Source organism: Macrobrachium nipponense, chromosome 39, assembly GCF_015104395.2.
Source record: "Macrobrachium nipponense isolate FS-2020 chromosome 39, ASM1510439v2, whole genome shotgun sequence".
NCBI lineage: Eukaryota > Metazoa > Arthropoda > Malacostraca > Decapoda > Palaemonidae > Macrobrachium > Macrobrachium nipponense.
Genome location: NC_061099.1, coordinates 400,976 through 426,574, shown reverse-complemented (window position 1 = coordinate 426,574; position 25,599 = coordinate 400,976). Strand labels below are relative to the sequence as shown.

The 25,599-nt window shown below is 37.2% G+C and overlaps 1 protein-coding gene and 3 non-coding genes across 7 annotated transcripts in view; all 4 read left to right on the top strand.

Annotated features, from left to right (window-relative positions):
• Positions 1-25,599, top strand: part of LOC135209988 (Fanconi anemia group M protein homolog) — a 99,742-nt gene that overhangs the window by 26,045 nt on the left and 48,098 nt on the right. The window lies entirely within an intron of this gene.
• Trnar-acg (transfer RNA arginine (anticodon ACG)) lies at positions 12,902-12,974 on the top strand. The gene has a single exon. It is a non-coding gene; the product is annotated as a tRNA-Arg (tRNA).
• On the top strand, positions 14,862-14,934 carry Trnav-aac (transfer RNA valine (anticodon AAC)). The gene has a single exon. It is a non-coding gene; the product is annotated as a tRNA-Val (tRNA).
• On the top strand, positions 21,029-21,124 carry Trnai-uau (transfer RNA isoleucine (anticodon UAU)). The gene is made up of 2 exons: positions 21,029-21,066; positions 21,089-21,124. It is a non-coding gene; the product is annotated as a tRNA-Ile (tRNA).

The following is a 25,599-nucleotide window of genomic DNA, read 5'->3' as shown; positions in this document are numbered from 1 at the left end:
AGATTCCGTCGACTTCTTTTGTGTTTGTCATAGACTTTCCAAAGAAGTCGACGTCATTACCATGACAACTTGCACTTTATCATGAGGTTTATACATAATGTCTACGGCTTTATCATAAGAATAAGCTGCTTCTAAACTCATTTCATCCATGGACATAACTGCAATTCTTTCCATTGATGATAAACTCTCCGCTTTCACTTTCATAAAACACAACACGGACATTAATAACCCTGGCTTCATAAAACACAACACGGACATTAATAACCCTGGCTCACAATTAAAATGTCCCCAGATTCAGGATAAACATAAAGTAGGGTCAGAACCATAAAAGAAATCCTCTGAGACCGGATAAATATAAGATAGAAGCAGAAGACATATTTTGTTTAGATATTTTCGTTCAAATGCGCCCCCGAAGATATACATGACTGTGAGCAGCGGGGGGTCACGTGATCTCAGTCGCCCAGCCCTGACCCAACCATATCTGCGCGTTAGTTGACCCCTCTGTATGGATCCTTGGGCTGTCACACACGTTCTTCTTCATACCGTGGTTGTCGTCGTCAAGACGCAAACAAACCATCCGAGCTGAACCACTTGGAGCAGACTGATATTTTGTTTTATTCCCGATTGAAGTAGCCTTCAGATGATTAAATTTTGTACGCACTTGATTTAAAAGGAGAAAAATATATATTTGGTTTTATTTTTAAAAATATAAGGTAGGACTAGCGTAGACAGACTACTCCTAACCTTGTTTACACAACCACAGTCAGACTGTATTATAAATTAAGAGAAATTGCAAAAATTTTAGATTTGTGTTTCTATAATTTCATTATGCAAACAAAAAACATATTGAGAGCAGACCTAGGCTATATAACAATCTGATATTCAAGATATAGGCTAGCATGCTTACCTGTATGACGATCAGCAAGTTCAAGAACGGTTTCCCTGAGTCGTATGGTGACTTCTTTGTCATTTTTCCTTTTGAGACCCTTTTTCATAAAGCTATCATGCTTATGGTCCCATAAGCATCGCCTCTCCCTCATATCTTCGACCAAAAACTGTTCTGACAATCTTGTCCACTGTACTAAGCCCTCCGTCTGGCATCTGATGACTTGAAATGTGCGCTTTCCGAGATGTAAACAAACAGTATAGTCGACGCAAGGCCTATATAGTACGACGGTAGCGATGGGTTGAATTCGGTCGGTACCGTTTTCAAAATTCGTGACGACGACATCAGAAAGTCGTCGTCAAAACATGAAAAGTCGACGTCAAATTCAAAAGTCGAATGAAATTTCGATAGTGTGACAGCGCCTTTAGGCTCCTAGCTGCAATCCCTTTCATTTCTTTGACTGTACCTCCGTTCTTATTCATTCTTCCATCTTCCTTTCCTCATAATTGTTATAAAGTGTAACTGCTTTGAGGATTTCCTCCTGTTGCTCCTTTCAGACTTTTTGCTCTCCGTTTTCATTTGAACGCTGAATGACCTCATTGCTCCAAGTCCTTAGCCTTCGGTTTAAACTTGATGTATCCTCTATTCGAAAGTCAGATGGAAGGAAGAGAATATGAACGGAGGTAATAGTAAAAGAAACGTAATGGGTAGCTGCTAGGCGTCTAAGGGACGCAGCAAAGAACAAGGAATGCCCACAGTGCACTGCGTGAGGTACACTGACAGCACTACCCCTCCACCCACTCCCTCCCTACTTGAGGGGGACAGAGTAACTATTTCAAAAAAAGCTTTCACTCAAAATTTGTACGTGAAATGTTGTCGAGCGAAGGATGCAAGAAACGAATATCTGCAGAAATTCGATTATACTGATAGCTACAAGTCAAGTGTCTGATAAAGGCAGCTTCTAGGAGTAAAAGGCAGTGCCTTGCGAGAGCCTGCCTTCGTTCCCACGAATCATGATATGACGACACTTGAGTATAGGGGATGCGACAAGTAATGTAAGAGTCAGCTTAGTATTATTATTATTTTCCTTTTTTTTTTTTTTTTTGCCAAAGGTATGCTTCTTACACGAAGCAGAAATGCATTGCCTGAGAGAGAGAGAGAGGATTTGAATGAAGTTGTTCCAAGTAAATTGTGATTTCATAAACATGCGTCGATGGAAATGTAACGAATATTATTAAATGGAGAAAAGGATGAATATTTGAGTTACTGTACTAGGTGAGATGAATTCAGTAAAAGATGGATCCCGGTAGGGACTACTTGAGGTTCTTTGCAGCGTCCCTTCGATCCCTAGCTTCGAACCCTTTCGCACCTTTTACTGCGCCTCCTTTCATATTCTCTTTCAAACCCTTTTCATTCTCAATTTCCCTCCCAGAGCTGAATGACTTCATAGTTCCCAGCGCTTGGCCCTTGGACTAAATTCTATATTCTGTTCCATTCCATTCAGTTAAAGTTTGGAAACATTTTAGATCTGGTGAATATTTATTTGCTCTGTAAGAGTAAACTACGTCCAGTTGATTTTGTGACTTTTCGTGGCGAATTTAATAGTGCTGTGTTTTCTTTTTAAGTTGGGAATACCTTCAGTACTTACAATTCTACAGGTCTGTTTATAGTTACATTTTATTTGTGAAGTGTAGGGCATTTTGTTACTACCACACACACACACACCTATATATAAATACATATACTAATAATATATATATTATGTATATATATATATATATATATATATATATATATATATATATATATATATGTGTGTGTGTGTGTGTGTGTGTGTATATATATATAAAGGTTTTGCCATGGAGGAAAATGAAAGGCAAGAGAGCCAAGAACTTTCGGTCTAACACGACCATTTACTTAGGCACAACTGATCATACAGACTACAGAGCAAAAACTTAGTAAAAGTAGGCTTAATATCCAAACTGACATTACAAGATTTCACTCTACAGAAACGAGAAAACGTCTGAGGGCAAGATTAGCGTTGAAAAACAAGGAGGCATATACGAAATTTACAAAAATGTTCCAAAAAATGAGTGAAAAGACGAAAATAGGATATAAATATAGCGAGCAAGAGAGAGAGAGAGAGAGATAGAGAAATAACTATATAACATGTGGGACTGATTAATTAGTAGCTCATTTATTTTAAGGTCCTCATAAACATTTTACAAATATATGGGTCCAAATGGTACAATCCCAGACTAAGATTTAGGTTGTTTTTATTAGTGATTTGTATAATTGCTGATTCCATCAAATTTCGTGAAACAATCATTAGACCTAGCAATTACAGAGGTATCGCCCAAATTTATACAATGAGATTTTTCGTATATGCCTCCTTGTTTTTCACCCTCTTGATTTGAGACTGCCTTGACGGAGTTACGCATTTCCAACCTATGGTTGAAAATGCGTAGCGGGCAAGAGGGCTTTCGAACTGGGAGAATTATCTCCTAGTTTGAATCTAAATGTCTCTATTTTTCTCTTACTTGATCATCTTCCAATCTCTTACTTTCTTTCGCTCTGTTACTCCCCCTAGCTGTCCTCCTTCTCTTCACTAAAACCCTCGTGTAGGTTGGGAAGGAGCTGGGTCTCTGAACTTAGGCTTTACCTTGATCCAAATGGCAGGGACTATAGCGGTTTGGTCCGCCGCTCGATTATGTTTAGACCTTGAGGATATTGATGTGATTCCACATCAATATTTATTAGGGCGGGATACATGTGGGGGACTTGCCTACGGGAATGGGCCGGGGAGGTATAGTCTCCACGGTAGGACTCTCGGCAATTTATCCGGATTGCCCTCTAAAATAACATGAGTGGGGATGATTGCATACTAGCTATGCCCTCCGGTTCCTATCAGCGGGTTCTGCTTACACTTGAGCCAATCATGTTATGTTAGAGCCATCCCTTCGGGGTAGGGTAGGGAGTGGACATATGGGAATTGGTCTCTGCTGTGTGTCTTTGGTGAGGGGGAAGTCTTTGAGAGGAGGCCCAGTTTTTACCATGGCTTGCAGTTGGTTTCTCTGTAACTTCAAAAAAAAAAAAAACGAAAAATGGAATATGACTCTGGAACTCAGTCCCCCGGAAAATGTGACCCCATGACACTAGAGACGACTTCGGCTTGTTTAAATAAGGAAAGCTCTGTTGACAACCTCGGCAATAAAAAGGATTCCTCCAACAATACTTCTCTGACCAATGTTGTTAAAGACAATTTATCGGCACTGGTGGAAAATAATTCTAGTAGTAACGTAATACTTTACTCTCTGGTTCTGGCTCATTACCAGATACAACAAAAAATCTGAAAATTCTCCACTTAAAAAACATACCAATTGGTTGTAGCTATGACATAATTCATGAAGCCTTCTGTAGATTTGGGGCAATCAAAGAAATTTTAATGGAGCTTAATGGTAGTAAAGGATTTTGGGAAGCTTGGGTATCATTTTCAAGTTTTGAGATTGCTTTAGAAGCAAATAAAAATTTAGAGAGCATAAGAATTGACAATTGTTTGATTTCTGGGCTCTATGTGATAAAGCACCAAGACACCTAGAGGTATATAAACCAGAAGAATGGTTGGAAAAAGAAATAGAGCATGGACTTCCAGAAGTAAGAACCCCCAAGCCCCCAACATGGATAATTGCAACTGGGAAGATAGAAAATTATAACTATTATAAGATGAGTAAATTTATACAAAAAAAGTTGGTTTATTTAATTAAAAGTAAGGATATTAGTAGATACGGTAAGCAATCTGTTTTGATTAATGCAAAATCAGATACTCAGCTCACATGCTTGTGGCATGAAGATTGCAGCAGAAATTGATCCTATTAAGGATATTAAACCACATATGAGCTTCAGCTATGGTAGAGGAGTAGTTTTTGATAAAGATCTATATGAATTTTCAGAACCAGAAATTCTGGACATGTGCCCTGATAATGTTTGGAAAGTAAGTAAGATCCCTCAAACAAGCATGGTAGTTTTAACATTTGAAACCCCTGTCATACCAGATCATATAATTATTGAGAATGAAAAAGTACGTGTTCGAGAATATAAACCTAGGCCTTTACAATGCTTTAATTGTTTCAAGTACGGTCACCCTTCCCGGTACTGCAATAATACGAAGATCTGTATTAACGGTTCTTCGTTAGAACATGGCCAATGCAACAGAGATACAACCTGTGCAAACTGTAAAGATCATCATAAATCAAATGATAAAATTTGTAGAGAATACAAGAAAGAAGAAGCTGCCATCTTGAAAGCAAATGCTGAACATATTAGTGTAGGTTATGCAAAGCATTTACTCGATCGACAACTTAATTTTGCTCAAGCAGTTAAGATGCCACCAAAAGATTATAATCCACTACCCCTTACTACCCACAGGGGGACCAGAATGGTAGCACCTGGCCCGTCAGGTGCATCTCCCTTAGTGGTAGTAGCCCAGCCATCTGGGTCAAGTGCTCAGCTTATAAAAGCCAGAGCACAAACCTCCAGAGAGGTCAAGATGGTTTCCACCACACCAAAAGTAGTGGTCACTGATAGGAGCACCTCTCCTAGAGGTAGTAGCCCAGCCTTCTGGGCCAAGTGCTCGAACTGTTGAAGTTCTAGCACAATCCTCCAAGGAAGCCAATGTTGGCTTTCCACCACCTCAAATGTATTGTCCTCAGGGCAGAAATCTCTACTGATTTGATGGAGATTAGAAAACAAGATCTTCCAAAGAGGAAAAGGTCCCCATCCTCCTCACCTTCATCCAAATCAGGTAAGTGCCCTACTGCTCATGATCCCAAGGTTGACTTGTATAAGATCACAGAAAGAAAGAAAGAAGCCGGTGGTGGCCTAGTAAAGCCTTCCATCTCCAGGCCTTACATGGCTTCATCTGAAAAGTCCCGCCAAAAGACAAATGAGACAAAGAAAAAATAATAACAAAAGATAATGTCTATTATCCAGTGGAACTTGCAGAGGTCTAAGTACTAGCATTGAGCAAATAAAACTTTAACCAGGGACTTGGACACGAAGATAATTTGTCTACAGGAAACCAAGATCAGTGACAAACCATTTAATCCTGGACTCAATTATCATTTTGTAGATCCCCTCCTTTGCAAGGTGCAAGAGCTCAAGGTGGTACAGGTTTTATTATTCACAAATCTGTAAAATTTGAAACAATCCCACTCAATACACCACTACAGGCATGTGCAGTTAGAATCATATCGGAAAAAAAATTATTCTTTATGCTCGCTATATATTGAACCATCTTTAGAACTTTTCCTCTTAGATCATGCTGGGAATCCAAGAAGGCTTAGCCTTTTCTGACCTCCAAGACCTGATCAATCAGCTTCCTGCCCCTTTTTATTTTGATGGGTGATTTTAATGCAAAGCATACTTTATGGGGTGGAAATGTATGCGATAGATGGGGTAATCTTGTTGAAGAATTAATCGACAACAATGATGTAATACTAATGAATGATGGTTCTCCAACTAGGTATGATGTATTCCACTCTACATCAGCCATTGATTGTCAATCTGTTCCTCATCCATTCGATTGGACTACCTTTGGTCAGTAAATGACGCCTACATGGCAGTGACCATTGGCCAATAATGTTAAAATATGTCCATAATCTTCCTTCTCAGTGTCCACCAAAATGGAAGATAGACGAGGCAGACTGGGCAGCTTATGAAAAGTGTTCACACACTGATAAAGAGTATGATGAATTTACATCTCCAGTGCATGCCTATCAACATCTTGAAAATATTATTGATGATAATGCTAGCAAGTTTATACCCTAAAACATGCGGTTTACCTCATCGCCCTGTAGTTCCTTGGTGGAGTAAAGAATGTGCCAACGCAAGAAAAGTGACCCGAACTTGCTTCAGAAGATACTTGAGAACAAACTATGTAGCAGATAGAATATCGTACCTCAGAGCCTGTGCCAAACAAAAAAGAACTTTTAAAAAAGCAAAGAGAGCATCTTGGAAGAAATATATATCTAATATAATACCAAAACTCCTTCAAGGAAATATGGGACAAGATTAGAAAACTTCAAGGCAAATTCGTCCCTAAGCCTCTTACCAATATTAAGGGAAAATAATAGATATATATCTGACCCCAAAGATGTAGCAGAGGTTCTTGCAAAGCACTTTGCCCATGTATCAAGTGCTGACAACTATTCCCCAGCATTTCAACAAATTAGAGCATCAACATCTGTTGTTCCTCCTGCTTCTTCAAATACTGAAGCTTTTAACCTGCCTTTTAGTATGGAGGAGATGCAAAATGCTATCTCTAGCTCTTCTTTAACTGCCCCAGGTGAGGATGGCATCCGGTATGAAATGATATCACATCTTCCAGTGGATACCAAGGAATTTTTATTAGAAACCTTTAATGGACTATGGGCTTCCCATACATCTCCTGATTCCTGGCATACATCAATTGTAATTCCAGGCCACAAGTCTGGTAAAGACCCAGAACTGCCATCTAGTTATAGGCCCATATCCTTGACCAGTTGCATATGCAAATTATTTGAGAGAATGATCAACAACAGACTTGTGTGGTATCTAGAATCAAAAAATCTTTTATCTAACAGGCAGTTTGGTTTTAGGAAGAACCGAAGTACTCTAGACTTTTTGCTGATGTTATCAAGGGAAATTTCAAATGCCTTTTCTAACCAAAACCAGGTGGTGGGTGTCTTTTTTGACCTCGAAAAAGCATATGACACGACCTGGAGGGGTGGTTTTTAAATTTTAAAGCAATTGGCCTCGTGGGGTATAGGAGGACATATGTTCTCTTTTATTGAAGAATTTTTATCAAACCGCTCAATTAAAGTGAGAGTAGGTCAGAACTATCTTCATCCTACATGCAAGAAGAAGTTGTCCCCCAAGGCAGCGTATTGATGTTGACCTTATTTGCTGTGCTATTATAGTCTCATGAGTCACATACCTCCTGGCATACAAGGATCACTATTGTCGATGACTTTGCAATTTACTGTAGTGGATCATCTGCACTACAAGCATGCCAAAATCTTCAAATTGCAATAAATGCTGCATCCGCATGGGCAAATTCTCGTGGATTCATGTTTTCACCTCAGAAGACCAAAGCCATTCGCTTTAAACTCGTACTCGTAAAAGGGAAGAGATCCCCACCCTTTTCTTAAAATGATTGTATTTTGCCTTATGAGGATAATATCAAGTTTCTTGGAGTCATTTTCGACAAGAAAATGACATTTGGTCCCCATATAAATGACCTATCTATCAGGGTTAAGAAGTCACTGAACATTCTGAAAGTTGTATCGCATTTGATTGGGGTGCTGATAGAACAACTTTGCTTAGAATTTATACATCTTTGTGTCTGAGCAAGTTAGACTATGCATGCCAAATATATGGGTCAGCTGCAAAGACTTTACTTGGAAAACTTGATATTGTTCACAATGCTGGGCTTCGCATCTGCACAGGTGCTTACAGAACATCTCCCAGTTGACAGTCTCTATGTGGATTCTGGCATACCTCCCCTTTCCATTCGCAGAGAGGAGTTGAGTTTGAGGTATTTAGCTAGGTCCCTTGCGATGAGAAACAATCCTAACTATAAATATGTTAGGGCGCCTTTAGATCGGGCTCCTAACAGATCCAGAGTGCCCAAGCCTTTGGAAGTACAGCTGAAAAATGATGCTAGAGAAGTAGGCTTGTTAACAGCACAGATAGCAGAGGTGGGATACTCCCAAGTCTCCCCCTTGGTGTAATCCACCTGTTAAAGTATGTTTTACGGCAGGAGGGAAAAATACCTTACCTAGTAGGGTAATGAAAAGTGAGTTTTTAAATCATGCTGCTCAACATCATGGGAAACATGTTTTTACAGATGGCTCCAAATCGGCTGCAGGAGTTGGAAGTGCAGCTGTGGTGGGGGATACTGTTATTAGAAGGAAACTCCCATCCTCATGTTCAATATTTACTGCTGAGCTGTACGCAATAATTCTCGCAGTCCAACATATTTTTAAAAATGGCCACCGAAATAGTTTTTATACAATTTTACGATTCCAATAGTGTTTTACTCTCATTAAAACAAATTATGCCAGGCCATTATCTAGTACAAGAGGTGCAGGACTGGTAGTACTTCTGCAATCTAGGAAGAGTATCAGTGTTCACTTCTGTTGGGTCCCTGCCCATGTTGGGGTGGATGGAAAATGAACAAGTAGATAAGGCAGCAAAGGAAGCTTCAGGGCTAAGTAATCCATCCCCCTTTAGTATCCTTACAAAGATCTTTAAAAGTGAGATTCATCTTTACTGTGAAAATAAGTGGCAGGCTCGATGGTCTGAACTGACCACCAATACAAAATTGAAAACACATCCACCCATTGGTGGATAAATGGTCATCTTGTAATGCTACAAGTAGGAGGGATACCATTATTTTAACTAGGCTGCGTATTGGCCATACACATGCAACGCACAATTATTTAATGAAGAGTGGGGAAGGGAGACAGGCCCCTCACTGTAATACCTGTCAAGTGACAATGGATGTTAGCATTTTTTAGTTTGATTGTCCTGTTTTTAATCTTCAGAGGAGGACACATTTACTCCAGGACAAACCTTTGAGAGATATACTGGGGGGAAAACTGTAATACCCTGAACTTGAGAAAATTTATACAAAGTATTGGGTTAAATTACGAGCTATAATTGATTTTATTAATTTATTTATTTATTTTACCCTTTTAATCCTTATTTATTTCACATCTAGATTTTATTGTATGAAAGTGTTGCGATTGATATTAAAGGTTAAAATGGTACTAAATGGTGTGAGTATACAGATATTATGATTGAAAATGAATTTTGTTATATAGCGCTGAATGGCCTTTGATGCCCCAGTGCTTGGCTTAATGCCTAAATCCTATATTCAATTCAATTCATCCTTGTTTTTCAAAATGTATTGTTTTTCCTGAATGAATCCTCCTGTGCCTACATGCTAATCTTGCCCTCAGGCGTTTTCTCGTTTCTGTGGAGTGAAATCTTGTAATGTCAGTTTGGATATTAAGCCTATTTTTACTAAGTTTTTACTCTGTATGATCAGTTGTGCCTAAGTAAAGGGTCGTGTTAGACCGAAAGTTCTTGGCTCTCTCGCCTTTCATTTTCCTCCGTAGCAAAACCTTTATTTATACATAGCATCACGTTTTACATACTTCGTGATCAAGTAATTCCATATATATATATATATATATAGATATATATTATCATACAGTATATATACTGGAAGATTGGGGCTTCTAGAACGCCGCAGATTCAGGAGGAATAAAATGGCAAACAGCCATCGTAGTATTGTAAAATTATTGGCCAAATTTTCGAGACCACATGTCTCATTATCATGGCTGTAAAATTACAAAAAATAAAAATAAAAAAATGGACTCGGTTAAAAAAACTCACAAAGTCTAAAAACAAGAAACTTAAATTTAAAATAAACAAAAACAAGCTAAAACACATATTTTAAAAACATTGAAAACCTAATAATGAAAAAACTTTTAAAATTGTATATATAAAAAATTATGATGTTAAAATGTATTAGTACCTTACTCTGAGCCAAGAACTGAGTGACATTCTCAGTTTTTCAGGACGACGACGTCAACTTATGGAGAGAGAGAGTGGTCATTGGGTGCTCGGGCGATAACATTAAAATCTTCTATGAGAATGACATCTTGCATTTCTTACAGTGGTCTCTTAGAAATGCAAGACATCATTCTCTTATGAAGATTTTAATGTTATCGCCCAAGCACCCAATGACCACTCTCTCTCCATCCTGGAATCGTTAACTATAAAGCAGCTTGCTCCTTCCCTAAACAGCCAGACCTCTTCCACTATCTTATATATCGCTTAAGTTGAGGTCGTCCTCCTGAAAAACTGAGAATGTCACTCAGTTCTTAGCTCAGATAGAGTAAGGTACTAATACATTTTAACATCATAATTTTTTATATATACAATTTTAAAAGTTTTTTAGTATTAGGTTTTCAATGTTTTTAAAATATGTTTTAGCTTGTTTTGTTTTGTTTTTCTTTTAAATTTAAGTTTTCTTGTTTTTTTAGACTTTGTGATTTTTGTTTTTTTTTAATTTTAACTGAATCCATTTTTTTTATTTTTATTCTTTGTAATTTTACAGCCCTGATGATGAGACATGTGGTCTCGAAAATTTGGCCAATAAATTTACAATGCTACAATGGCTGTTTGCGATTTTATTCCTCCCATATATATATATATATATATATATATATATATATATATATATATATATATATATACATATATACATACATATATATACACACACATACATACATACACTATTTTTAGGTCCGTAAGAAAGAGGCAATTGGCTGATTTACAAATAATTAAATGAAAAAAAATTAGTTTTTCCTCAATTTCCATTCGTGAATTAACTTTTTTTTTTTTTTAATTCCAGTGTTTGCAAATAACTTTCTTTTAGCTGAAAATAATTCCGTGTGCTTAGTTCTGTTCCTTCAGCTGAGTACTTCGTCTTGAACCAGGATAATACGTTGTCAGCTTCGATGAAATATCTTTTTAAAGTGATTATTGGAATAATTCGTTCGAAAGCCATTTTTAAAAATTCTGTGGCTTAATTGCCCTTTTACTTGTCACTACCTTTGAATTTAGAGCTATATTTATTAGCAAGACCTCGCGTTTACATTGTTTTATTGATATAAAACACTTATAGTTGCAACGGCAATAGGAGTTACTATGATTAAATATTTTTCTCTTACATGTAAGTCTGTGTTATGCAGATAAATATCTAATTGTTTGTTTTACGTATATTTAGATTTAAATACGCAAGATAAGAATATACGTTCGAATAACGTATTCGGCCGTGTTCTCTAAAGATAAACGAAAAGCGGGATTCTATCCATGGAGCTTAACCGTTGCCCGAGCGGGAGTCGACCCATGGCGCTCTCGGCTGCACCAGTCTTGCCCTCTGAGGGACCTTCTTCAAAACATATTGGAGCCCTATTCCTACTTCCTGGAAGGTCCTTTGCCCTCTCCGTACCGCCGGGAACCTTGAACCGTCCGGTGCGGACGCCGTCGGCAAAAGGGAAGTCGTTGTCACCAACGGGTGTTCAGAGTTATACAAAGTGGTAGTTCAAGTCTTGATGTATGCTCATCCGCATTAGCTCCGGACCTCCCCGAGAGAAGGGGATTGGACGGGCCATCACATTATTGCATCGGTACTTGGCGCTTTCTGTAATGAACGTTTATTTTTTTACCCAGGTTTAAGTGCTGTTTACCTTCATAAACATGACCAGGTTTCTGACTGTAAAACATAGTAGACCTCTGTCGCCATTCAAACTATCACGGTACAACGCTAGGCTGACGTTTTAACAGGTGTACGATTGCTCTAGGCCTAGTATGGCTTACCCAGGACCCAGTTAGAGGTGGGTCCTAGATGGTCCTATTGACTTACCAGTCCACCCGGCGGTAAATTTGTATCGGGATTCACCGAATCGGGGATAAGGGAGTGGAGGTAGCAACCTCACACCCACGACTTGCTGAGAAACCGGAAAGATACACCCATTTGGTTTACCTCGCAGCTTCAAGGAAAAATACTTGTGGGGTCAATATAGGAGTTTTTGTCACTTACGTGTGGCTTTTTATATTTTATATCGACAAATATTGAGTCACATATGTCGTTTTTAACACTTGGGAATAATTTTTACCCTTGGGGATTGATAATTGGTATGTTAAAATTAGGTTCCCAGAGGACAAAAGAATCGTATTATTATTATTACTATATTATTATTATTCAGATGAAGCCTATTCATGTGGAACAAGCCCACCAAAGGGGCCATCGACTTGGAATTCAAGCTTCCAAAGAGTATGTTGTTCATTTGGCAAACCCATTTACGTATATATACTATAAGTCATACTACTAATATTCAGTAGTAGGAGTGACGCGCACGAACTGAATAGAAACCTGTTGACGACCTTCTCCACAACGGCCTTGTGGCGCAACGGATAACGCGTCTGACTACGGATCAGAAGATTCCAGGTTCGAATCCTGGCAAGGTCGGTGGTAAATGTTTTGTTTTTGGTCCCTTGCTTGGTTTGTTGTGTCATCTATGCAAGCAGTGTTTACGTATATATATTTGTCAGTTGTAAAAGCGATGAACAATTAGTTATTCTGCTTCTTTAGTATAAATTGAGATTATTGATAGTCAGGACGAATTCAGTTAATTTACTATACACGAAACACACAACATACACACCACCACACAGACACACACACACACACACACACACACACATATATATATATATATCATATGGATTGTGGCAACTACGGGGGAATTAAACTAACGGAGCATAGATTGAAAGTTTTAGAGAGTACTGGATGAGAGACTAAGAGAGATTGTACAGATCGGGAAACAGCAGTATGGATTTATGAGAGGGAGAATTGGACGGTGGATGCCATCTTCATAGTAAGACAGCTACAGGAAAAGAGGCTACAGGGAAACCAGGAGCTTTATTGTGCATCTATTGATCTAGAGAAAGCATACGATAGAATACTAAGAGAAGTGATGTTAGAGAAAGCATACGATAGAATACTAAGAGAAGTGATGTTAGAGAAAGCATACGATAGAATACTAAGAGAAGTGATGTTTTGGTGTTTGAGGAAAAGGGAAAGTCCCATAAAAGTTAGTCAGCCTGGTTGAGATGATGTATCAAAGAACGAGCACAAAAGTAATAACAGCAGTTGGGTAAACAAGTTAGTGTTTGATTACACCAGGGGTCAGCATCAAGCACATTTTTGTTTGTGCTGGTCATGGATGTGTTAAGTGAAGAGATCAGGAATGAAGAGCTGTGGGAGTTGTAACCCGATGATCTGGTGATTACTGCTGAAAATGAGGGAGGACCTATAGAGAAGGGTTGGAGAGTGGCAGGAATCTTTAGAGAGGGGTGGCTTAAAGGTGAATGTGAATAAAACAGAGGTTTTGCTGAGCAGAAGGGAAGATAGAGACAGAATAGTAAGAGGCTTGATTATAAAACAGGCAGAAAAGTTTAAATACTTACGATTTACTTTAAGCCAAGAGGGAGGGTGTGAGGCTGAAGTTGACAGTAGGATAAAAGCTGCATGGGGGAAGTGGAGAGAGGTAGATGGAGTGGTATGTGATAAGAAAATGCCAATCAAGCTAAAAGTCAAGATCTATAACATAGTGATAAGACGGTGTTAATGTATGGAGCAGAATCATGGCTCTAAGGAGAAAAGAGGAAGTAAAGCTTGAGAGAACAGAGATGAGAATGCTGAGGTGGATTATGGGACTATCGCTGCTTGAGAGATTGGAAAAGAGGTGATAAGAGAGTCACGATTGAGATGGTATGGTCAGGTATGTATTGAGGATGGATGACGAGGAGGGAGTGAAGAGGGCTTGGGAAGAACCTGTAAGAGGAAGAAGATCGAGAGGGAAACAGAGGATTAGATGGCGAGATCAAGTGAAGGAAGATACGTAGAGAAGAGGTGTGGTAGAAGGCAATGGAAGAGAAGGCGCATCAGGCAACTGACCCCATCTTGAATTGTTTTATATTTCCCCATCTTCGCTTACTAAATATTCATCGTCATCTTGGCTTATGCTTTTTCAACGTCTCCATTTTTATACACTACTATCCTACTTCTTGAAGCATGCCCCCCCCCCCCCCCCCCACCCCCCCCCCCCCTCATTATAATTAAATTCACTCTCGACGTGGTTCGGAAGTCACGTAAAGCCGTTGGTCCCGTTGCTGAATAACCACTGGTTCCATGCAACGTAAAACACCATACAAACTAACTTATAATTAAATTATATCCTTAAAGTGTGTTTCTGATAACTCCTTGTTTTTGAGACAAATATTCCCTTTATTGATTTTCATTGTTAGTAGTGAATTTCATTCTTAGAATCGAAACCGTCTGTTGTTCTCCAACGTGCTCATGGTGTAGTGGTTATCACATCTGTCTAACACACAGAAGGTCCCAGGTTCGAGCCCTGGTGAGCACAGGATGTTTTGTGCCAAGTTCCTATAGGAATACTCATTTGAAAAACGGTCAACACTGTCGATAGATATGTTGTTATTTTTATTATTATTAAAATTCACAATAACGTGATTAGAATATTATAAGTCATACAATCCACACTTATGTAATATATATTCGTATAATATGTATTACATTGCACACATTAAAAGGAATTCCAAGCCCTCGGTGTTACATTATTACAACAATTATTATATATATAATTATGTTATCGGTTGTACATTTCAGTAAGTAATTATGTACATTCTTATTATTAGCAATATCCTGTAGTTATTCTAACACTTCTCCAGACCATTGCATCAAGCCCAAAGTAAAGGGTGTCCATAAAGTCCCAGTAAAATTACAAGTATTTATTGCTTGTAATGGTACTGGGACTTTATGGACACCTTGTATATATATATTAATAAATTTGTTAAAAATCTGTTTTCTTTCCAATGACCATGATATTCTTTGGGAGGTTAAATTTGAAGTCAACAGTCCTTGTAGGCTCGCTTCATATGAATAGGGTTCATCTTCTGAATCATAATAATAAGTTTGAGTAATAAGAGTCCACACTTATGTAAGCTGTGTATTAATAACTTTACAAGACGGGAGCTTTCATGTACTTGGACGGCAGACGCCATCAGCCGTACTGACAATTTGTTTGTGTTGTTTGTTCCCTTTGAGACTTTTCTAGCGCCTTTCCTGTTCTTCGTGACTGACATTTAAAAGAGGAAAAATCAGTACGGCTGATGATGAGGTCTACTTAGGACTTGATGCAAAGAGTCTGGAGAAGTGTTAGATTAAGTGCAGAATATTGCTAATAATATGAATGTAATTACTCAATGAAATGTGCAATTGATAACATAATTATATACGTAATATTTGTTGTAATAATGTAATACCAAGAGCTTGGAATTTCTTTGAATCTGTGCAATGTAATATATATATATATATATAATAATATAATATGATATATATATATAATATATATATATACATATATATATTATATATATATATATATAATATATATATATATATATATATATTATAAATATATATTTGCCACGAAGGAAAAAATGAAAAAGCGAGATAGCCAAGTACTTTCAGTCCTGTTCGGACCCTTTACTGAGGCAAACTCAGTAAAGGGTCCGAACAGGACCGAAAGTACTTGGCTATCTCGCTTTTTCATTTTTTCCTTCGTGGCAAAAACCTTTATATATATATATATAATATATAATATATATAATATATTATATATATATATATATATATATATATATAATTATAGTGTTATACATATATTCATATGTATAACACATACATATAATCACACACATGTATATATAAAATGATATTTATATATATATATATATACATACACACACACACACACAACACATATATATATATATATATATATATATATATATATATGTGTGTGTGTGTGTGTGTGTGTGTGTGCGCGTGTGTGTGCGTGTGTGTGTGTATGTATATATTGATATGTGTAATTTTTAGATAATGGGTTTTTACTTTACATACGGAATTTTAATTATCTCTTCCCTTATTCCACTTGAAAATGGACACGTAATAATTCCGAAACGTTACTTGTCTTTGTTTATACTATATATATATATAATATATATATATATATATATATATATATATATATATATATATAGCTATATATATATATATATATATATATATATATATATATATATATATATATATATATATATATGGATATGGGAAGCGTTGCTATCAACCAACATACAACCAGGAGCTGAAGGAGACGTCATGTACCAGTAATTGTCCATTTATTAAACAAGCTGACGTTTCGAGGACACAGCCTCATTTTCAAAGCTGAAAAACGTAATTATAATATATAAAAGACTTAAGAATTAAGAAATTTACAATTTAAAAAATATTTACACTAAACAAAAATTAGAAAATTAAAAAATTTAAAAAAAAAAACTAAAATGCAACAGACAGAATCGTAACAGCAATTTGTCGATGTTGGGCATTGTATTGCTGATTGTAATCTCTGGAACAAGTGCCAAGACCATTGTTTTGATTTGCAAGCTTGCGCTGAGTAGGAAAGGAAGATAAGAAAGGAGCATTGAAAAGTCAATAAATTCACGTCCAGCGAAGCAGAATGGGCTGCTGACGCCATTGTCATTGGTCGACGAAGATCTTGTAAATAGAGCAATGCCTTGACCAGAACAGAAAAGAAGAACAATGGCCAACTTCCTGACACCCCGCAGGAAGGTAGTGCCGTCATGAGGTGCACTGTAGGCATTATTTAAGGTTCTTTGTAACGTGCTTTCGGCCCATAGCTGCAACCCCTTTCGTCCCCCTTTACTGTACCTCCTTTCATATTCTCTTTCTTCCATCTCACTTTCCACCCTTTACTATGTTGTTGTTGTTTTAGATTTAGCTGGCCTTATGCCAGCACGGGCTCTTCCTCACCTACTAACAATTGATTCATAGTGCAACTGCGAGGTTTTCCTCCTGTTACACCTTTTAAACTTTTTACTGTCAATTTCCATTTCAGCGTTGAATGACGTCATAGGTCCCAGTGCTTGGCCGTTGGCCTAAAATCTATATGTAATCCATTTCAACTGTTTGACAGCATAGGATGACAAATCTTTTTAAAAGCTTCAGGAAAAGACTGCGGGAGTCGATGTTGTTGCAATAGAATCTGGACGTTGCAGGCTGCAGTTTAAAATGACTGGGAGATTGCGGGTGTCTCCCTTTGCAAATTCTCCAGCTGGAATGTATCATTGGTTACAAGAAGGCGTTTCATGTATTATATAATATATATATAATATATATATATATATATATATATATATATAGATATATATATATATATATATATATATATATATATATATAGTATATATATATATATATGTATATATACTTAGCTTGATGATAAATAACAGTGCCAAGACCAGGAAGAACATTCTTTATTAAACGAGCTTTCGAGGTTTAAAACCTCATCTTCAGGCTGAAAAAAAAAAACAAATGACAAGGGTGAGAAATCACTAAAAATTACATTAAAATGAATTGTCTTATTAAAAGCTTCAGTAAAAACATAAAATAAAACGAATATCACATACAAACTAAAAATTACGAAAAAACTAAAACAAAACGCAAAACATACAAAAACAGAAATAAAAATGAAAATAATATGAAAGGTAAAAAAAAACTACACTCAAAAATAAAATTGCTAACGACCCACTTTGTGTACCTACTATGAAACTATATGATAGCTAGTTTCATAGTAGGTACACAAAGTGGGTCGTTAGCCATTTTATTTTTGAGTGTAGTTTTTTTTTACCTTTCGTATTATTTTCATTTTTATTTCTGTTTTTGTATGTTTTGCGTTTTGTTTGAGTTTTTTTCGTAATATTTTTGTTTGTATGTGATATTCGTTTTATTTTATGTTTTTACTGAAGCTTTTAATAAGACAATTCATTTTAATGTAATTTTTAGTGATTTCTCATCCTTGTCATTTTTTCAGCCTGAAGATGAGGTTTTAAACCTCGAAAGCTCGTTTAATAAAGAATGTTCTTCCTGGTCTTGGCACTGTTATTTATCATCAAGCTAAGATTTCCAAGTAGCTGCCCAATTACTGAGACTATATATATATATATATATATATATATATATATATATATATATATATATATATATATAGGTATATAGGTCCATGTTTAGTTTGTTTTGCTAGAAAAAGAAACTTTAGGTATTATTTTGCTATATATTTGTCTCTCCATCTATCTATATGTATGTGTATATATATATATATATATATATATATATATATATATATATATATATGTATGTATGTATATGTATGTACGTATAGCATGTAGACCCTATAGAGTGAGAGATATTGCTTGCAGCCTCATTTTATCAATGTACCTTACATTTAGGTTGTCTGATTCGTACCCATACACATAAAGACCTATCTGTAGCACACTGGAAGCCCCTTCAGGTCCTTGCCTAATCACCAGTGTCTTGTACTGACTCTCAAGCATCCTTGGACATTAAGGTCCTTCCTTTCCAATATACCTCTTTCCACCATCCATCCTCCCAGTCCTCACCTACACTAAGAAAGACATAGATAGATTGGAAAGGGTACAGGTAAGAGCCACAAGGTTAATTCCATCCATCGGGCAAATAGGTTACCGAAGACGACTAGAAAGCCTGAACATGTGTGGCTTAAAGACACGATGATTGCGAGAACAACTAATAGAAACATTCAGAGTACTGAAAAGCATAACGAAAGTAGACAGTAACCTATTTACGTTAAACGAAAACCAAACAAGACATAATGGATGGAAACTAGAACTAAATAGATACAACACATCCCATTGTGGGAACTTTCTTCACATACAAGATATGTGACACATAGAACAAACTGCCGCCAGAAGTTGTAAACAGCAACAGTGTGGAAGAGTTTAAAAGAAAGCTAGACAAAATCATTACGATACTGTGAGTGAACAGTAGAGCCTACTCCTGCAGATAAGTGAGCGCACGATGTCTCCTCGGATGGACTAATAAGTCTTTGAAACAACCTAACCCTTGTAACTCCTTGTAACTTGAATTATACACTCTCCACCAACCTTCCTTTTCCCGTTCTTTCCACACGTCTGAACCATCTCGGAAAATACTTGGCTCCTTTCTTTTATATAACGGTTCATTTCAGTAGTTTTAAACTTTATTTCTTTCATTTTCATTCAGCAGTTTCTTTTTTCTTTATCCCCACCTTCGCTTCCATAGACAGTTCAGTCACCGCCATCTTTAATTCAAGATGGCGGTGGTTCAGTTCAGTCCCCAGTCTTTTTCCACAGTTGGATACCTCTCTAGCATCACTTATTTATTAAGCCGAACAGTTTAAATCAGGGATTCTTAACTGGGTATGCATGCCCCTTGGGGGTATGAGAACCACATGCTGGGGGTTATGGGACTTGATCTCTGGATATTTGTATATATTTGATTTTAATGTGTCAATGTACATTGGTACATTTTGTAAATAAATAACTACATAAAACTATAAATGCTTCGTATTTATATAATATATATATATATATGTATATAGATACATATTATTATTTCTATATATAGATATAGATAATATATATATATATGATTATTATATATATATATATATATATATATATATATATATATATATATATATAATTATATATATATATTATATAGTATATTTGACTTTTCAAAGGGCTTACAAACACACTCTCTCTCTCTCTCTCTCTCTCTCTCTCTCGTCTCTCTCTCTCTCTCTCTCTGCATCTCTCAAAAACTGTGCATGAAGAGTTGCGATTAACACGTTAATGTCATCTGCTGTGACCTTTGACTTCATCTTGCTTTGTGTACAGTAATCACTACAGTTATTCATCTTTATTTATCATTGAATTTCCTCTCTCTCTCTCTCTCTCTCTCTCTCTCTCTCTCTCTCTCTCTCTCTCTCTTCTCATCATGTTTTCTAGCAAGTGCTCTCTCTCTCTCTCCACTACGTCGTTTTATTTACATTGATAAATGTTAGATGTTTAATGATTCACGAACAAAATATTGTCTGTCTTCAGGTAGTCTAAACAGTGGATTAGCGTGAAAGTGCTGCTGTTTCTCTAGATAGTTTTATATAGCGGATGAACTTAAATCTATTATCAACTGCTTTTCATCGCCATGGTGTCGAAAGGATCCAAATCGAGTTAACCCTTTGGCGAGTAAAGTTCCCTTTAGACTAAATACTTATTTTTTCTACTTTAGGATTCCTCTAAAATATAGAGCCTTGATTTTCTTATCTAGTTCACCCTTGGTAGGGTTAAAACAATTCCTCCCTCTCTAACAATACGTCACTTCCGGCAACGCCAACGATCAAAATTCCCAACATAGGCTTATAGACGGACGAGTCACGTAGGCCCTAGGTCTAGGCCTGGCATGGGCGAAGGCAGTGGGCCGTGTCTTTTCAAAGTATAACGTCCGCGTGTCATAGTGGAGTGAATGGTTTTCCCTCAACGGGCCCAAGTGAGGACTAGGCCCCTGTGGCGCAATCGGTTAGCGCACGGTACTTATAAGACAGTGGTCGTTGCTAAGCCATGCCGGGGTTGTGAGTTCGAGCCTCACCAGGGGCAGCTATTTTATCGAGTTGTATTTTATTCTGTTGTAGGAGGAGGATGTAGGAGAGAGAGAGAGAGAGAGAGAAAGAAAGAAAGCGCGGTTGAATCTGGTAGTAGCTAATCTGAGTCGTCGTCGTCGGAAGTGCATTGATAGAGCGCGAGAACTAGAGAGAGAGAGAGAAAGAGAAAACCAGTCTGATGAGTAACGAAAAACCTGTCGGTTTTCGTATTCATCATGGTACTGCCCCGGTGGGCTCTGGTTGCACCGAATTCCGTCTTATCATGGACTAGCCCCACTCATGGGTGGTACTACCATTGAGGTGATGTGGCGTAGGCCTAAAGGTGTCTTGGATGCGTCGGGTCAGGCTTTGAATTATCATCAGGTGTTGCTTTCAAGCTCAGCTTTTGATATCAGCAAAGCGGAATTTCTTGCACTCCTGATAATGATTTATTTATTATTTTTCCCATAGTAAGTAATCAAGAAATTCCATATGTTGGTGTCATGGAATGGTAAGTCACATAGACTTCTCGTTGTTGCTATTGATCGTTGTTACTGAAATAGCCACGAATCTTAACGAGTAGGTAACCTTGTTTCGCTTACTTGGGAGGTAAGCCTACAAACTACTTTGTTGTGTTGGGGGAAGGTTGGTGTTAGGAAAGGTCTATGGAAAAGCATAAAAAGGTCTGAAAAAAGTATTCCACGTTGAGTTAAAGACACAGGAATTTTAGAATGGGATATGTATGATTTATATATTGTGATGAAAATGTAAGAAATAAATAATGTGAATGTGAAACATTACAGAACAACTATTTCTAATAAAGTATAGCGTATTTATTTAAATTTTCGTAGGTGAAACAACACTCTACTTGACTGTAGATTTTAGCACGTGCCCTGAGTAAGCTGGAGGTCGGATCACGCCTTGTTGGAGTGAGATTGAAGAAACGATCCGTATTTGGTGCTTCTGGTTAGATGATAAAGTTGATTTGTAATAATAATGAAAAAAGATATTGTTCAAGATTTTAAGCCAGAACCAAGGAAAGTAAGGTCTCTTATAACAAGATTCAGTCATCCTTGTCTATATGCAAGTAGCCCCTTTGAACTGAAAGCATCCATTCTCTTCTCCCATTGACTGTCGGACTTTATCCCCCACAGGGTGTGGGCAGATCTTACCAGGAGAAAATTTTAAAAGGAGCAGGAACCAGCGGCTCGCTCTCAGAAGGACCTTAGAGCTCGGAGCACTCAGAAGCTCCTTACCTCGCCCTGCAGACCACACTTTGCCCTTTCTGCTCCCCCTGCCTCTGGGGAAGTCCCAAGTTTTTTTTATAAGTCCTTAGTGCACAGAAATATCAGCCGAGAAGACTACTAAGCCCAGGATTTCCAGGTACTGTGAGAGTAAATTCCAGTTCAGCCAGGGAATTGTTTTGCTTTTTGTCTGTATTTCATTTCCATTTGTCCATGGCGACTTCCCCCTCTCCTTTGTTTAGCTTCTCATTCCCCCCATCTTGGTTCAATGCTGTGATTACTCCCCTTGTGATACTAGTGAACATCCCCTAGTAAATTCAAGCAACGAAATAGTTCTTTCTGTGTAAATTCCCGGGCATTTTCATCCCCCTGAGTGGCCTGTAAACTTTTGATTGAAAGAAAGTAGCATGTAACGTTCGCCCTTGTGTGGCCCCCGCCTTATGCCAGTATCCCATCTCTTTGCAGACAAAGACCATGCCTGAGTGTGGTAGAAATTGGAAACCCTTGGAATAAGCCTTGAATTTTCAATAATCCGTTTGCGCAAAATTCTGAACGCTGTGTCTGGTTGCCTGGAGCCACATGTTTCCGGTGGATCAACAATCAACCACCTTATTAGTTCCTGGACCTATGTAAATTATTGTAAATACAGTGCACTTAAAACTAAAGTCCAGTTTTTATGTAAATTCCTCCTTCCTCATAGTTTTTTTCCTCTCTCTTTTCTTTGTTGTGATCTCTTGTTCCTTCATTCAATTCTTTGTTGTGATCTCTCGTTCCTTCAATCGAGGCCAAATTTTTCGTTTTAAACTACATTTTCTAGGAGTGAACGAGCAGTTCAGAACAATATATATATTTCAATTTATATTTTTATTCATAACTATTGTATCACTTTTCACTGGATACAGTCATCTTGTGACTTCAAAAGTCAGTCATTGCGGAAAGTTCATATAGATTGTGTTCAATGTTTTCCTCTTAAACAAAACTGTCATTTATTATAACTAATAACGAAAGCAGAAGCTCAGTTGTAAAGAGCAAAGTCACGCTCACTACAGAATTGAATCATATTGAATGTGAATAATAACGAAGGATGGAGAAGCTCGAAGTTGATAGATGAATTGTGAAACTAGTTTTTTGTATTAATATTGTTGGAGTGGTTTGGACATGCAATATGTCTCCAAAGACTGAAATAGCGCTTCAGTGGCGTGGTCGGCTTGGTGTTGGCCTGCCACCACGGTGGCCGCGAGTTCGATTCGCGTGCATTCCATTGATGCGTCAGAGATGTGTATTTCTGGTGATAGAAGTTCACTCTCGACGTGGTTCGGAAGTCACGTCAAGCCGTTGGTCCCGTTCTGAATAACCACTGGTTCCATGCAACGTAGAAACAGACAAACAAAGATGGGAATGAAGAGGAGTTTGTCGTATTCATAATGAGAGAAAGCGCAGTTAGCAAAATTGTTTATAAAGAGATAATGTATCCATATATTCAAATGAAGCTATGTGAGAGTGAGAGAAAACGCTATATGGAAAGGGGTTTATAATGATAGCTCAAATCCTCCGTAGATTAAAGTGATTAATTCTTATTGCGAGTACAGTGATAGTAAACATAGTTTAGAGATATAAAAGGTTTCCATTGATTAAAACTCCCTCGAGGGAGAGAGGGGGGGGGGGTTGTTTTTAGTGCCGTCAGTGGTATTACTTAAAGGTTCTTTGCAGTGTGGCTTCGGCCCCCAGCTGTAACCACTTTCATTCCTTTTACTGTACCTCCTTTTATATTTTCTTTCTTCATATTACTCTCCACCCTCTCCTAACAATTGATTCATAGTGCAACTGAGAGGTTTTCCTCCTGCTACACCTTTCAAGCCTTTTAGTGTCAGTTTCCATTTCAGTGCTGAATGACCTCATAGGTTCCAGTGCTTGGCCTTTGGCCTTAACTCTATATGCAACTCAATTCAGAGATTAAAACGAGATGGTTCGGTCATGTAGTGATAGTGAGAGAAAATCATAAGAGGTTTAAGTGTTCCATAGACTGAAGTGAGGTAGGTCTCTCGTACAGGTGACTAACACCATTGAGGAAAGGGTCAGTATTGAGAGAGAAAAGGAAATGGGGTGGTTTTGTCACGTAGAGAATGAGAGAAAACTTAAAAAAAAAAGAATACGCCGAAGAAGTCTGAGCAGCGACCCATGAAACTCAACCTCGACCCGCTGGTGGCCTGTCCTATATCGTTGGCGGGCGCAACATTCATGGGTAACTTGAACCTTAAATTAAAAAAAAAAAAAAAAAAACAAAAAAAAAAAAAAAAACCATGGGGGCTAGAGGGCTGCAATTTGGTATGTTTGATGATTGGTGGGTGGATGATCAACATGCCAATTTGTAGTCCTCTATCCTCATTAGTTTTTTTAAGATCTGCGGACGGCACAGACAAATAGTGTTCTTTGAAATAAAACTAAAAACGTATATAGTATAGAGAGTTCCAAGTCCACCAAAGCTCGGAATGATGTGACTGTGATTATGTCCAATGAGAGAAACGGCTAAAAGAAATGAGGTTTATTGATTGAAATGATAAAGGTCTCAATACTTTATAACGAACTCGTTTTGACTTGAACAGAACGAGAGGAAAGTCCTTGATTCGAAGGATCCCAGTATTATTATATGTTAATATATGCGATAGAAAGGAAGTCTTAGAATAAATAGCCTTAATTGTGTAATCAAGTATTACATGAGACCCCATAATATGCAGAAAGTATGCGGTTGCACTGATAATAATAATAATAATAATAATAATAATAATAATAATAATAATAATAACGACATCATTGTGGCTTGTGTTCCCTAGTTAGAAATAGTTTTCAAAATTTCCCCCTTTTCTAGAATAAGAACTGCTTAATAAATAATAATAATGTGCTGGAAGTAAACCCTCTTTTAAACATGTTTTCTTAAAAGTAATTGCTGCCTCAGTAGCGTTAATTTTATAAAGGTTCTTCTCTATTATTCTAATGATTGTTTTCTCGTTGTTGCTTAAACTGGTGAGCAACGTCTCAAATACGCGATAGTCAAAGTCGATTTAATTTTATTAAAAATGCCAGTGGCGGTAGTTCAAATGAGAAAACAATAATTAGAAATAGAGAAGAATATTTATAAAAGTAACGCAGCTGGGGGCAGCAATTAACTTTTGATAATAATAATAATAATACTAAATAATAATAATAATAATAATAATAATAATAATAATAATAATAGGATTTACGAAGA